At 36.7% G+C, this 14,275-nt stretch overlaps 1 pseudogene; it reads right to left on the bottom strand.

The window, feature by feature from the left end:
- Positions 1 to 3,487: 3,487 nt before the first annotated feature.
- On the bottom strand, positions 3,488 to 14,275 carry LOC118533964 (BRISC complex subunit Abraxas 2 pseudogene; annotated as a pseudogene).

The following is a 14,275-nucleotide window of genomic DNA, read 5'->3' as shown; positions in this document are numbered from 1 at the left end:
CCTCTCAAACTTAATTCCTAGGTGATGACTAAAAGCATATATATATAATTACTTGAAAAACATTTTATTAAATTTTAGAGCTTATATTTTTCGCTTATAGTTCAGCATAGTTTAGATAGATTGGCATGAATTGTATATAAAATCACCAGTTTCAATATATTAAAACAGAGCACCAGGGAAATGGCAGATTAATATGTAACCAAACAAAAAATTTCATCTGTGATAGTGTCAGATACATTTGTTATCAGGGAAATACTCAGGGTAGATGTTAAAACCAAATGATGATATGAAATGTTTCTTCCAAACCTTAAATTATGCACCGAGGTTGATGAGACTGAGCAGGACAAACATTCAAAAAAGTATTCAAGAACTTGATGCATAAAATGGATTTCTTGCTATTGTATTTTCTATAATATTGTATTCATTTTCATGAATATGCCTAGAATTTCTTCACTTGCTATAAACAAAGGAAAACAAAGCTTTCAGAAGACTCTATCTCATGGTGAGTTTCTCTGTTATATTCAAAATAAATTTATAAAGTAAATATAATAATATGAAATGTATGCAAATTTGTGAGTATAAATCTTATGCTGGCAATTTCATTCATATCAACTATGAACATCATCAGTCTCCTTTGCAGACCTTATCTACTATATTAGTAAGTTTAAGGAGCATTATATCATAATCAGTACCTTCCGCCCATGTTATCCATTTTACCTACTGTGACACTAAATCCTTTGATTTAAAGCCCCAGTATGTAATCTGGAAATCTAAGTAAGAATTAGTACCTACACTGTTCAATTTTAGCTCATCTATACTTAAATAGTGGTACAAAGGCAATTAGCCAGGCGCTTTGATCAATACTTACAGGCAAACTTGTCCAGTTCGGCTATTATCTTGAAAATTTGCTTCTTTTCATTTTTATCCTTACTTTTCTATAATTTTAAATGGAATGTTTAGTTTATTTCAGGTTTTGATTTTCAATTTTATGACCTCAAAGTAAGAAAGCTGTGAGTTTAGTTTAATATTCCCTGAATTTAGAATGAGCTCCAACCAGATCAAAAAAGGTATTTTATTTTTTTCCAGTCTGAGAAACATTGATACAATCTCTATATTTGAAAAAAAAAAATAGATTATAAAAACAAAATATAGATTCTTGGTACTTATTTTAACCTGTAGCTTATAAGGGTTTTTTCCCCCCTTGGATTTAAAATGAATCTTCATTCATCACCACATCAAAAACTAATGATGTATTGTATGGTGACTAACATAACATAATAAAATAAATAAAATTAAAAAAAAAAAGATTCCCAGTTGGGGCACCAGGGTGGCTCACTTGGTTTAATCATCTGACTCTTGATTTCAGCTCAGGTCATGATCTCAGGGTGGTGAGATGGAGCCCTGCATTGGGCTCTGTGCTCAGCAGGGGAATTTACTTGAGATTCTCTCTCTCCCTCTCCCTCTGTTCCCATGCTCTCCACATGCTCTCTCTCTCTAAAATAATAAATAAAAAATCTTGAGGGCGCCTGGGTGGCTCAGTTGGTTAAGCGACTGCCTTCGGCTCAGGACATGATCCTGGAGTCCCGGGATCGAGTCCCGCATCGGGCTCCCTGCTCAGCGGGGGGTCTGCTTCTCCCTCTGACCCTCTTCCCTCTCGTGCTCTCTGTCTCTCATTCTCTCTCTAATAAATAAATAAAATCTTTAAAAAAAAAAAAAAATCTTGAAAAAAATTCCTGTACATTTTATTAAATATCCTTTCTCCACAAATCAAATTAACACTAGGATTTCTCAGATGGTCTAAATGAATTGTATCTCTCACATAGGAGAGATAATTCTGGTGCTATTCGTGGATATACTGGTATATTTAGGCAAAGTAAAATTTATGAACATAATTCCTATTCTTTAAAATAAATTAGAAATTAAATATTAAGCACAAGTAGTCTATGAATGTTCTATAATTGGTCTATAAATGCAAAACTTACCCTTTGCACTATCATGTCTCAAAATTTATGTTTTGGAACTGAACTAAATCCATTGTGTCTGGACTCTGTCCATCATAAAATTCAGATCTGGTACCTAATACCTTTCTGTTATCTACTGCTGTATGTCCTCCCTTTAGAACTTCAGAACAGGGCGCCTGGGTGGCTCAGTTGGTTAAGCGACTGCCTTCGGCTCAGGTCATGATCCTGGAGTCCCTGGATCGAGTCCCGCATCGGGCTCCCTGCTCGGCAGGGAGCCTGCTTCTCCCTATGACCCTCACCCCTCTCATGTGCTCTCTCTCTCTCTCTCATTCTCTCTGTCTCAAATAAATAAATAAAATCTTTAAAAAAAAAAAAAAATCTTTAAAAATAAAAAAAAAAAAAAAAAAAAAAAGAACTTCAGAACAGAGACCATAAATGTGGCTAGTGCAAGAGAGCAGTCAGTGTAATCCTTCAAAAGAAAATTAATTTATTTATGACATACTTATTTGCATGATTACTTATTGGTAATTAGCATTTGTATATTTTTTAAAGGCAGCCATTTTAAGTGCCAATACATATTAGGCTAGTAGAAAGATGTTAAAACAAAGCCCTCTCTTTCAAACTCTCAGTCACATCTGATAAGACAAGAGAAGGCAAATCTGATTTGTTCCAATCAGGTTTCTTATCAAAAAAATTTTTCTGGCAAAGATGAACTTGGCTCATCATAGAAAGAAGATTCTGTGGACGCTGTTGCTAAACTCACTTTCTTTTGAAAAACAAATTTTGAGACATGATCGTGCAAAGGGTAAATTTTTCATTTATAGACCAATTATAGAACATTCATAGACTACTTGTGCTTAATATTTAATTTCTAATTTATTTTGAAGAATAGGAATTATGTTCATAAATTTTACTTTGCCTAAATATACCAGTATATTCACGAATAGCACCAGAATTAGAAAAATTTGATATTCTTTTTTAAAATTTTTTATCTATTTTTTTTTTTTTTTTGAGGTGGGGAGGGACAGAGAGAGAGGGAGACAAGCAGACTCCTTGCTGAGTGGGAAGCTGGACCCTGAGACCATGACCTGAGCTGAAATCAAGAGTTGGATGCACAACCAACTGAGCCACCCAAGTGCCCGGACAATTTGAGATTCTTAATGATTCTCTGTTGAAACCTGCACACTGGGTCAAAAGGTGAGGGTGCACAAATGCTAGGCTCCTACAAGTTCTGTGCATAGGGATTCTCCACTTTGGAGTCCAGGGGTTTGAGTAAGCAGCCTCCCATTAAGTCCTCAACTTAACTTTTTTCTCAACAAGTAATCAAGTAAAAAAGTCCCTATTAAAAAAAAAAAAAAAAAAAAGTCCCTATTAAAGAGTCTATGGGGGTCAATCAAATTTTCATAATCACTGTTATCTGATGTCTCAACTCTGTCTCCAGCTACTCTTAGGGAAGGAAGGTCTTCTCTGCTTCCAGGACACTTCAGTCTGTCCTTGGTGGAAGCAGAGTTCAAAGAGCCCATGATTTAAGGTCCAGGCATAAGGATACAACTTTCAATGCGAGAAGTACTTTCTTGATTGTATGGGTACAATAAAAAAAAAAGAGAGAGAAACAGAGAGGAGGAGGATCAGAGGAATCTGTATCTCCCAGTGTGCCTCTACCTTCAGCTACAAACCTCGCTATGACATCTGAGGACCAAACACTGGTTCCAAATTTTCAGATGGCATCTGTCTGCTTAGCGTCATCACCTGCTACAATCTTCTTTTGTTCTATACGTTTTCCCTCTGAGTGATTTGTCTTCTTAATATGTTCACTTCGGCCTGACAAGATTCAGCAGCTAGCTCAGTCTTCCACATCTGCACACCCTGGCTTGTGTGAAGTGTGTTATAAACCTGTAAATCATCCTGATTTCTTTCATCATTCCATCCTTATCAAAAAAGTCAGTACCGTCTTCTTTCATAACTTTGGCATATCTCTGGGAAGTATTTATGACTGAAGGCACTTTGCACTTACGCTGGCTAGTATTGCCTAGGTTGGAAAGAACAAAGGATTTCCTTTTAGTTCTTCCAATTTAGCCTAAAGAAAACGCATTTGTTCTAAAACATGAGTGGGAGTGTTGGTGACAGAGATGAAGCCGAAGAGCAAGAAGATGAGATCCTGCACACAGGGGATGCAGGGGAGCTGCTCATGGATAACCTGCTCTCTGCATCTTTCTACTGTATGTTTCACTGGAATCTGTACCGCCAATAACTCTCTTTCTCCAATCTTTAAGGATCCCATCCAAACTCTGTTCGTTAATTTTGCTTGTGCAGTCATAAAAACTCAGACGTTTTGAACAAGGCTGATGACAGGTTTCAATTGTTTGCGAAATTTTGTTCTGCTGCTTTGTGAGTCAGTGCTAAAGGTTTCATGTTGTCTTACCTCCTCCAGCAAAAATCCTTCCTTGAATGATCCCTTACAAATAGAAGCCCCGAAATATAGTCATGCTTAGGCTGGCACCTCCATGGAGAGGGTCAGTCTGGTCCTGGCAAGAAAGGGTAAAGGGAGGCAAATGAGGCTCTGGTTGACCCATGCCTGTGCTTGGGACTCCTGACTCCAGATGAAGGTGGATCTAGGTCCACACTGACTCACTGGCCACCCCCAGCGGTCCCCAAAGGTGTCTATATATAGGTTTCTTTAAAAGTGTTATTTATACATATCTTATGTATTTATCAATTCAATTTAAGTTTCTTCCTCTTTTTATAGAGGTTTTAAACCACTTAAATCTATTCTTCTAATTGTTATTTAGATGTCATTTTCTGTAATTCTATTTTATGCTCTCATTTTACTATTTCTTAATAACATAATTAATCATTTTATAATGTATCATAAGTTTCAAAATACAAGAATAGTCTTCTTCCATACATATCTTTGAAAAAAGGAAATCTGACCACTTTTATAGGTTCTTTTACCTTCTGACACTTATGTACCTTTATCTTGAAGGTAGAGTCCATTAATTTTTACTTTTTTTTTCTTTGTGTCCTATTTTGTTCCAGCAGTTATACCAGTTAAGATTTTTTAGTCCTAGCTCTCCTTTTGGTGTTCTGTATTCTAATTTACTTTTATTAGTCTTTTTCTTATCTTTATGATGTTATTTAATTAAATCCAAATATTTCTTCTCAAAAACAACAATCATGTTTAGTGCATAGTCCATTTTTGGTACAGAATTGTACCTGTGCTTTGAGATATCAGTATTACTTAACCCTTGAATGTTCATCATTGATCCCATGAGTCTTTTTGAGATGTCTTGGAACATAGATAAAACCTGCACAATATGTATTTATAAGACTAAAGTAAGATCAATTTGGATAAAATAGGAGCATGTACTGAGTGAACTAGGTACTAGGGAAATTCAAAAAGACAAAAGACATTGTTGCTGAGTTCAAAGGGTGGAATTCCACATCTTAAGATGCTGGATCACACCTGCCAGTGCTTTGTGCAGGAAAAGGTATTTGAATAAGTTATTTAACCAGTATTTGTTTGATAGGCTGTTTTATTGTATATTGATATTGAAAATTAAATTTAAAAATTGCTAATGTCTTTTTGTAGTAGTTTACATTTATATATTTTACTTGGAACATAATAGGCTTTTTTGATTTCTCTCAAGTCCCAATCTTGGGAATTTATTTACTTTAGTTCTAGAATTTTTTATTACTATTTATTTTTATTATTATTCTTGCTTATGTAGTCATCTCTCTTTATTCTGTGTTCTTCTCTGTTGACTCCCATTACTCACATGGTATATTCTCATTCCCCATCTTCTCTTGAGATTATTTAAGTACACTTTTAAAATTATTCCAGTCTCCCTTCTATTTCATTACCTGATCTTCTTCAGAGACAGTTCTACCATTCTGTATTAAATGTTTCCAATGCTGATTTTATATTTTATACCTTAGAAATCACTTTAGTCTTTTCTGGGTTCATTGTTTTGTTTTGTTTTTTTTTTTTAAGATTTTATTTATTTATTTGACAGAGAGAGACACAGCAAGAGAGGGAACACAAGCAGGGGGAGTAGAAGAGGGAGAAGCATGCTTCCTGCAGAGCAGGGAGCCCGATGTGGGGCTCGATCCCAGGACCCTAAGATCATGACCTGAGCTGAAGGCAGATGCTTAATGACTGAGCCACCCAGGCGCCCCTGGGTTCATTGTTAAGACCTGGTTTCAGTTTACTAAGTATTCGTATGAGTTGTTATTATGAAAGTTTCTAGGAATTCATGTGAAAGTTTCTCTTTAGGAGTTCATATTACCTTTGGTATTTTTGTAATTTCTCCTTTGTCTTTGATGCTTCAGAATATTTTGTTTGTTTCTTTATTTTAAATTGAGAACAGGTTTTCTTTAAACCAATACTCTCTACTAATTAGCTTGCTTACTTCTGGGGAACAGAACTTGAAACAGACTTGAAATCCCCAATGTTTGGAATGGGGAAGTAGAACAACTTAAGAAGTTTCCTTTACTTGCTTTCAAAACTCAAATGTTTGCACAACACATTCCTCTATTTTTTAAAAATTAAAATGTAATTCTTGATTTCATGTTGGCAATTCTATATCCCAAGAAGAGGATTAACAAATGAATAGGAAATGTACATATATGTGTTCTTACTGGAATCTATATGTTAAAATGTACACAGGAGCACACTCATAGCCCCAGGCTAGTAAACAAAACAAGCAAACAAAAACAAATTTTCAGCAACAGTAGAATGAATATATAAATTGTAGTAGGCCCATAAAATGGGATATTAAATAGCAGTGCTACTCAATGTACCACTAATAATTCATGTACTCACATGCACAACATTGAGCAAAAAAAAATCCAGATTCACAAAACTAAAACTCATCTATGGTGATGAGAGATGGGGTGGTGTCACCTTTGGAAGCAAAGCTGTGACTGGGAGGGAACACAGAGGCCACCATTTGGGAACTGGCAATATTCTACTTATGGCTCTGGAAAAGGGTTATATGAATATGTTCCCTTTGTGAAAAGTTATTGAGAAATATATTGTGATTTGTGCACTTCTTTGTATGCATGTTATAATCAATAGTGTATTTTAAAAATGACTGGGATGCCACTCATTATCTGTATCTGCCACTAATTATCAGTAATTATCTGCATCATCTGTAATGAATACATTATCTAATGATAACATATGTTACATGCCCTAAAACAAGAATATGTGTTGTGCCTTAAAGACAGGTTGAGATAATTCTGAGGAGGAGTCAGAAATGGCTTCATAAAGGAATGGACAGTGTAGAGGATTGATGGATGCATAGAGAGGCAAAGCACAAGGAGATTAGTTAAGACACTATTGCAATACTTTAATATCACATCTTAGTTAAAGGGCTGAGCATTGTGCCTTGGGCAGTGAGGTGACTCATAAATATCTGCAAAATGTGAACAATATTGGGCTGAATCTTACCTTTAAAAATAGAGTTACACGTGGGGAAAAGAAAGTACAAGCTTTTCTTATCAATTATACTAATTATCTTTTGGGGAAATTCTGGAATAGGCCTAGGTTTGGGGGATTTTGATTCTTATTAAATAAAAATACATGGGGCTAAATGTTGTTTATGTAGTCATTGGCATGTTGGAAATATGGAAAATGACAAACGTCCCAAAAGTGACAAAATACTTGCAAATTGCATGTTGTGAAGATTTCCAGTTCAATGAACTACTAATTGATTTATCTTTGCATTTATGTTTTTTGATAAAAAGTACAGTGATATTTTAGAAATGCAGATGTAAGAAAATATGAGAAGAAAAATTACACGTACCCAAGTCTAAGGTGACCTCCCCACCATGGTCTAAATCTATCCATTCACGCACTGAAACAGCACTTGCTACAGAGGGTCTAATTTCACTTTCAGCAGCATTACTCAAAGAACAAACAGAAAAACCTAGCAAGTCCAGTAAATGTGGACTTCATCAATCAGCTATGTTTTAGACAACCATGTCTAAAACAAGTCAATGATGATTTCTATCAGGTCGGAAAGCAGAAAATCAAATATAAAGCAGCTCCGGATTTCAACAGGAGAGAGTTATCTGAGGCCAACTTTCCACAAGTATTCTTTTTCCCTGCAAAAGATATTATCGGTTACCACAGGGTAGACAACGCTGTCCTCTTCAAAGGAATTTGGAAAATGATGTCACTTACAACAGATAAACTGTGAAATGCAAATGAGGGAGGGAGCAGATGTAGTAGCAAAAAAAGAAAAGTATCATTAAAAAAAGAACTTCAAAATTAATTCTTACCTCATGTAGCTGTGACAAATGAGAAGCCATTGAGGGGAGATAAAGAAGGAGACCAGTGGGCTGAGACTGGATACAGGGAGACAGTCCCATCAGCAGAAAGCCATGCCTCCTGTGCCATTCTCACTCCTTCTTCATACTTTCCAGCTTTGGCACCCTATGCAAACATGCACCTGCCTCGCATATTTCCATAGATCTCCTCCACTTTCCAAAAAGGCTTGGAGAACTGCCCGAAGAGAAATGGCAGTGGTGGTGGGGGGCGGTGGGGGTCCTCTGTTCACTTGCTCACAGTGGGCAACCTAGTTAAATAAACTTGTTTTATTGCAATCTCCCGTTGCAAGTCAACAAAAGCAAATGAGGTGAATATGAAAAAATAGAATGGATCGATGTGGGAAAGAAAGGTCACTACATGCATATTTAGTGAAAAATTTCTAGTCTTACTATATTTGCATACCGCCACAAAATTAATTTTTAGATTTTCAAGTCAAAACTGTACCGAATCATTGGCATTCTATAAACCAGAACACATCTCTCTTTGGTAGCACTGGTCACCCAGCTAGGTCATTCAGATCAGCCTGAAGGCCATGAAGCTTCACTTTGTAGCACACAGTGTAATTCTTACCCATACAAACCGGAGACTTTTAGGGCAGAAACCCTCCAGGGAAGGAAATACAGTAATATGTTTTTGTTTTGTTAGAGTGGTTCATTCCCAGGCTCCTGTACTCAGCTGGATTTAAAAAACAAAAACAAAAACAAAAAAATACCACATGACACCAGAGACTGAGGGAGTAAGAAAGAGAAATGCTCATGTTGTTTTTTGTTTTGGGTGGGGGGAATCTATCGTATATGTATCCCCCATACCTAAAACAGATGAAGGGAGCTAGGGCTCAGTATATGTGGGCTGTGAGGCAATGCATCTAACCTTGTTCAGTCTGCACTTGCCGTGTGACCTTAGGCAAGTCATTTCCCCCCTCAACTTTAGTACACCCTTTGTAAAGTGTGGTTGGTAATAATACCCCTTCCTGGGATTGTTTCAAGAAGGTAATTAGATAATGCCTATGAAAGCACTTTGTGAACTCTGAAGTGCTCTGTAAATATGAGGGATAAAAGATTGGAAAGCTGCCTCTGGGTGGCTCCTTCTCAAATATGCCCAGATATTAACATTTTAGTGGTGAAAAAGGAGGGCTAATATTTATCGTTGGCACTTTTCTACTGCAGAAGGAAGCAATCTAAGTAGAAGGAATATATTTTTCCTTGAGACTCAATAAAGCTATTTTCATTTTAATTGGAAAACTGTGGCACATAAACATTTTTATTTTCCCTGAATTGACCCTTTTGGGAAAAAAAAATTAAAAGTTGCTCCCACTTGTCTAATGGAAAAATCTGAAAGACTGTCCCGGTCTTGCCGTCACCTCTGTCTGTGTGACCTTGCACAAGTTACTGCTCTTCCCATCAATCAGTTCTGTACAACAAATATTTATATAGCCCCAAATATATGCCAAGTTCAGTGCTAAGCTCTGAGGAATAGAGGAACAAAGAAAAGAGCAAAAGACATAGTCCTTCACACCTAAGAAGTTTACAATTTGACAATTTGTTTTATCTCCCAAACGGAAGTGGTAATCACCATGTTACCCACCTGTCAGGCTTGTTATGAGGATGAAAAGCTAGTGCAGGAGAGTGCTTGGCAAAATGGAAAAGTGGTGCATAAACACAAAGTGGTATTATTACTAGATATAAAACCATCAGCAGCATATAGATGGTTAAAGAATACTTAGCAGAGAAAGATGGGAAAGGGGATTAAAATTTATAGAATTTCTACCCCATATATACACAGAGATCTACATATATTATTTCAAACATACAACAGATAGGTTAGGTGGATATTAATTGCCGCTTTTGACCAATGGGGAGATTAAGACTTACATCGGTTAAAACGACGCAGCTAACAAATCAGGGCCACGGCAAAGACTCTACAGAAACTGTTGATGTAAACTGTGTTGCTTCAGAAATCCATACAGATTTTCACCAGGGAAAGGAGTCGTCAAAACTTCACAAGCAGCATAATCAGCTGTAGAAATGGCTAAAAACGTATTTTTTCAACTTACTAAAAAAAAAAAGGCATTTGAAGGAAAGGAACAAATTGAACTAACTTAATTAATAGGGCAACATAAAGGAATCAAAAAAACATATTATCCTTTCTTAAGCCCCTAAACATAACTCAGGTCTAGAATAATTTTTATTTAAAAACAAAACGAATACTGTTTCCTGAGTCCTCGAGTACTTGGAATGGATTGCAAAACTGCACATTTCAGTACTTGCATGGTTAAAAGAATCATTTAGAGAGGGCTTCATAGAATCAAAATTTCTGTAGTGCTTTCTATATGGATTAGCATACCAAGCAAAATACAAAAGGTAGCTTAATGCCCAGATATATTAAAATCAAGAGCTTAACTTCTAATATCCTCTCTCCAATCAGGTATGGATTTACAAAACATTTTACTATGGTTGTTATTTTCCTTAGCTAGGACTCACAACTAAATCCACCAGCCTGAAAGATGGTTGAGTTATATTGGTATGATTTTCCCAAAATTTATTTCCAACCTATATAGCAGAATGAGATAAACTCTAGGGGTATGCAAAAGCTGGAAACTGCTTAGAAGCAGCTAACAGGAACACATATAAATCAAGGAGCCTGGAATTATAAATATGTAATGACTATTTAGAAAAAAAATGTTAAATGATTGCATCGCTCGCTGACCTAAATGGCTGTGAATTAACACTTCTCCCTCACAGCAGGAAGAGAACTACTAATATTTATCTAGCGTCTACTAAATGCTAGACCCTGTGCTACATGCTTTTTATACGTATGTCATTTACCTCCCACAAAAACCCTATGAAGCGATTAATGTTGTTTTTATGTTTTAGCCAGATGATTGAAATTCCAGATGATAGAATTGAGATTTAGAATTCAAATAATGGTCCAAAAGCACACAATTAATGAATAGAGCCAAGATTCATTTCCGAGTCTATCTCTTCACACTTCGATGTCCTAAGTCCCTCTTGCATGCTAAGTCCCTGAGAAGATCACGTCTCTTCTCTGCATGCCATTCGCAAATATAAAAGGCTTGAAAGCCCAGTAGAGGTTCCTTCATTCATTTAACAAATAATTATGAAGCACCTGCCCTCTGCCAAGCCCAGTGGTGAGCAACACAGTGGTGAAGGAAACCTACATGGGGTTGATTTTAGTCTGAATTATTCTTCATTTTGAACCAGAGGCATCTCAAAAATAACCCAGAATTGAAAAGAAACTAGACTCTACACAGTGAACCAGATATATGTAGTCTTTTACCCACTGTCTGGTGACTCAGGCTAAATAGGGAGCATACAGAGCCCGGTTGTGTCATCTGTGAAACACAGATAATAACAACTGTACTATTTACTTAAAGGTGGTATAATAAGGAATAAACTATATAATGCATACAAAATTATTATGAGCATTTATACACACACACACACACACGTACGTATGTATAAGGATTAGCATTCTGCTTACTAAGGAAAATTAATACGTCTTTAACATATGAGAAAAACAATTATGTGACATGATGGCAAGTTTTTACCAGACTGCAAAGACTTGAAGCTCCTGCTCATGTAGACATGCAGAGGGTTAAAGCAGGGGTAGTTTGCAGCAACATACGGGACTGGAGAAATGAACAAGGAAGGGAAAGAGGAAGTGGACATAAATCCTTTTGAAGATGTATTAAGAAATGTGGAATTTTTCCTTGTGGTAAAGCAACTGATACTGAGAGGCTCTGATTTTAATTTTGGCTTTGGGGCAGCCAAGGAGGATCACAATCAGACTTGCCTTTAAGAGACACCCCACTGATTTCTGGGTGGGCAGTGGGCTGGCAAAGTTAAACCAGGACGCTGATTAGGAGGATGTTCAAACCTCTAACACAGAGCTCTTGCTGAGTTACCATGACCGATGACTGAAAATAAATGAGTGCTATAGATATAAACTATGAGCAGAATAAATAGTTTGCCAAAGAATTGAAACACTAATTGAAAAGCCGAAAGAATACTGAGCAAAGTGAGGAGGGGCCAGAGGTGATTAAAGTTGTATCCTCTGGCCTAAGTTTATAGGACTTGCAGATTTGACTGGAATAATCTCCCCCTCCCCTCCCCCCCTCCAGGCCTCACAATTACTCTTTTTGTTCAGACTAGGGGAAAAGCATGATTGCTGCCCTTTGGGTAAGTGAAACGCGAGCACCATCTGTGGGATGGTCAAGGCCAACAGGGTGTAGCATTTACTTAGTGGGGTCAGGGGTCTTACCTGCCTGAGAATTCACTAGTGACTTCCAGCCCTGTCTCTGTCATCTCATCCACAATACTCAGAGCATCTTCTCTCTGCACACAGTGCTCCTGTAGAGCGAAGTACTTCTGTCTCCCACAGGAAAATAGATTTATTCAGTTTTGTGGTATCATGATATTAAACAGCCGGTCATTGCTTCTCACCGTCTCACTTCTCATACACTTCTGCTTTGTCAGCCGTAAGTCCCATGGCTAAACACTGTGAAAACCAGAGGAAACGTCATAAAAGCAACTGCATTGATGAACAAAACATAGAAACCTTCTGGATATAAGTGAAAAATCCAACAATTCACTTTTTGGCCCTTTTCCAAAATAAATTCTAAAAAAAAAAAAGAGTTCTGATGATATAAAGCCTCATATCTGAATGATCTATCTCATAACTTCATAGTTACAATGACCATCAATCTGATTTAATTCATAATTTTAAGAGGTGTCTATATTACTGGGGAGATCTGTTATGCAATTGGAACACAGAAGTTAAACACTTCAAAATTCACAGATCCGATTTAAAAACTGTTGGTACTTAAAGGCAGGTCACCTGACTCAGGATATATTGCCAACTCCTAGACTAGGTGTAAAGGCAGGCTCTGGTTAGCTGAATTGGCCCCTTGATCAAACCATATGGTAGGCTCAAAGGCAATCTTTGTTCAAAGTCAAAACCCCATATGTAAGTCTTTCCACTATTACTTTTGTATCACCTGTGGACTTTTTATTGATACTGGGTTGATACCAATAATATAGTCATAACAAAAACAATGATAATTGAGCAGCTGTGGCGTAATGGTTAATACTAAATGGCAACAACAATAATAGAACAGCTATAGCAAGGTGATTAAACATGCAGGCTCTGGATGACACTGTCTAGGTTCAGTGCATTGGCCCCAATGTCCTTTTACTATATGTATGAGCTTAGGCAAGTTAGCCTCTCTGTTCCTCTCCTTTTTTTTTTTTTTAATAACTCTATCCTTCAGGTGTACAAAAAAATAGGCATGGTGGATCATAACAATAGCATCTAACAGAAATTTATTATAAGCATTAAAAGAAGTAATACATACTAAGGATCTGACACATGGCAAACATTCAATAAGTGTTACCCACAGTCATTATTTTAAAAACATATGTATGTATCTATACTGTTATATTGTTAACATATTCTTAGTATTATTATTGTCATCATTGTTTTATTACTATCATTATTGTAACTACTCTCTGGTTCCCAACAGCTCCATGAGATAAATAGTGAATAAAGCTCTGTAATTATTCAGCTATTAAGGGCCTGAGTCAGAATCTGAAACAGAAATGCCCAATATACCAAAGTCCATAAAGCCTCATTTATTGGTTTCCTATTACTCCTATAACAAATTACCATAAACTTAGTAGCTTAAACAACACAGGTTTATAATACAGGTCACATATACAATATATACGTTATATACTGTAGGCCAGAAGTCTAGCATGATGTCAAAGTTTAGTGAGGCCGTATCATGTGCCTTTCTGTCTGTGGGGGAGAATCCATTTCTTTGCTCATTCAGGTTTTTAGCAGAATTCAGTTCCTTGTGGTTGTCAGACTGAGGTCCCATGTCCTTGCTGGCTGCCAGCTGAGGACAGTTTCCAACTTCTAAAAGCCAATCATTCTTTGTCTCAAGCCCTCCTTCCTTCAT

Source organism: Halichoerus grypus, chromosome 5, assembly GCF_964656455.1.
Source record: "Halichoerus grypus chromosome 5, mHalGry1.hap1.1, whole genome shotgun sequence".
In the NCBI taxonomy this organism is placed as follows: Eukaryota; Metazoa; Chordata; class Mammalia; order Carnivora; family Phocidae; genus Halichoerus; species Halichoerus grypus.
Note: the sequence above shows the minus strand (reverse complement) of the source record. Positions and strands in the feature narration are given on the sequence as shown.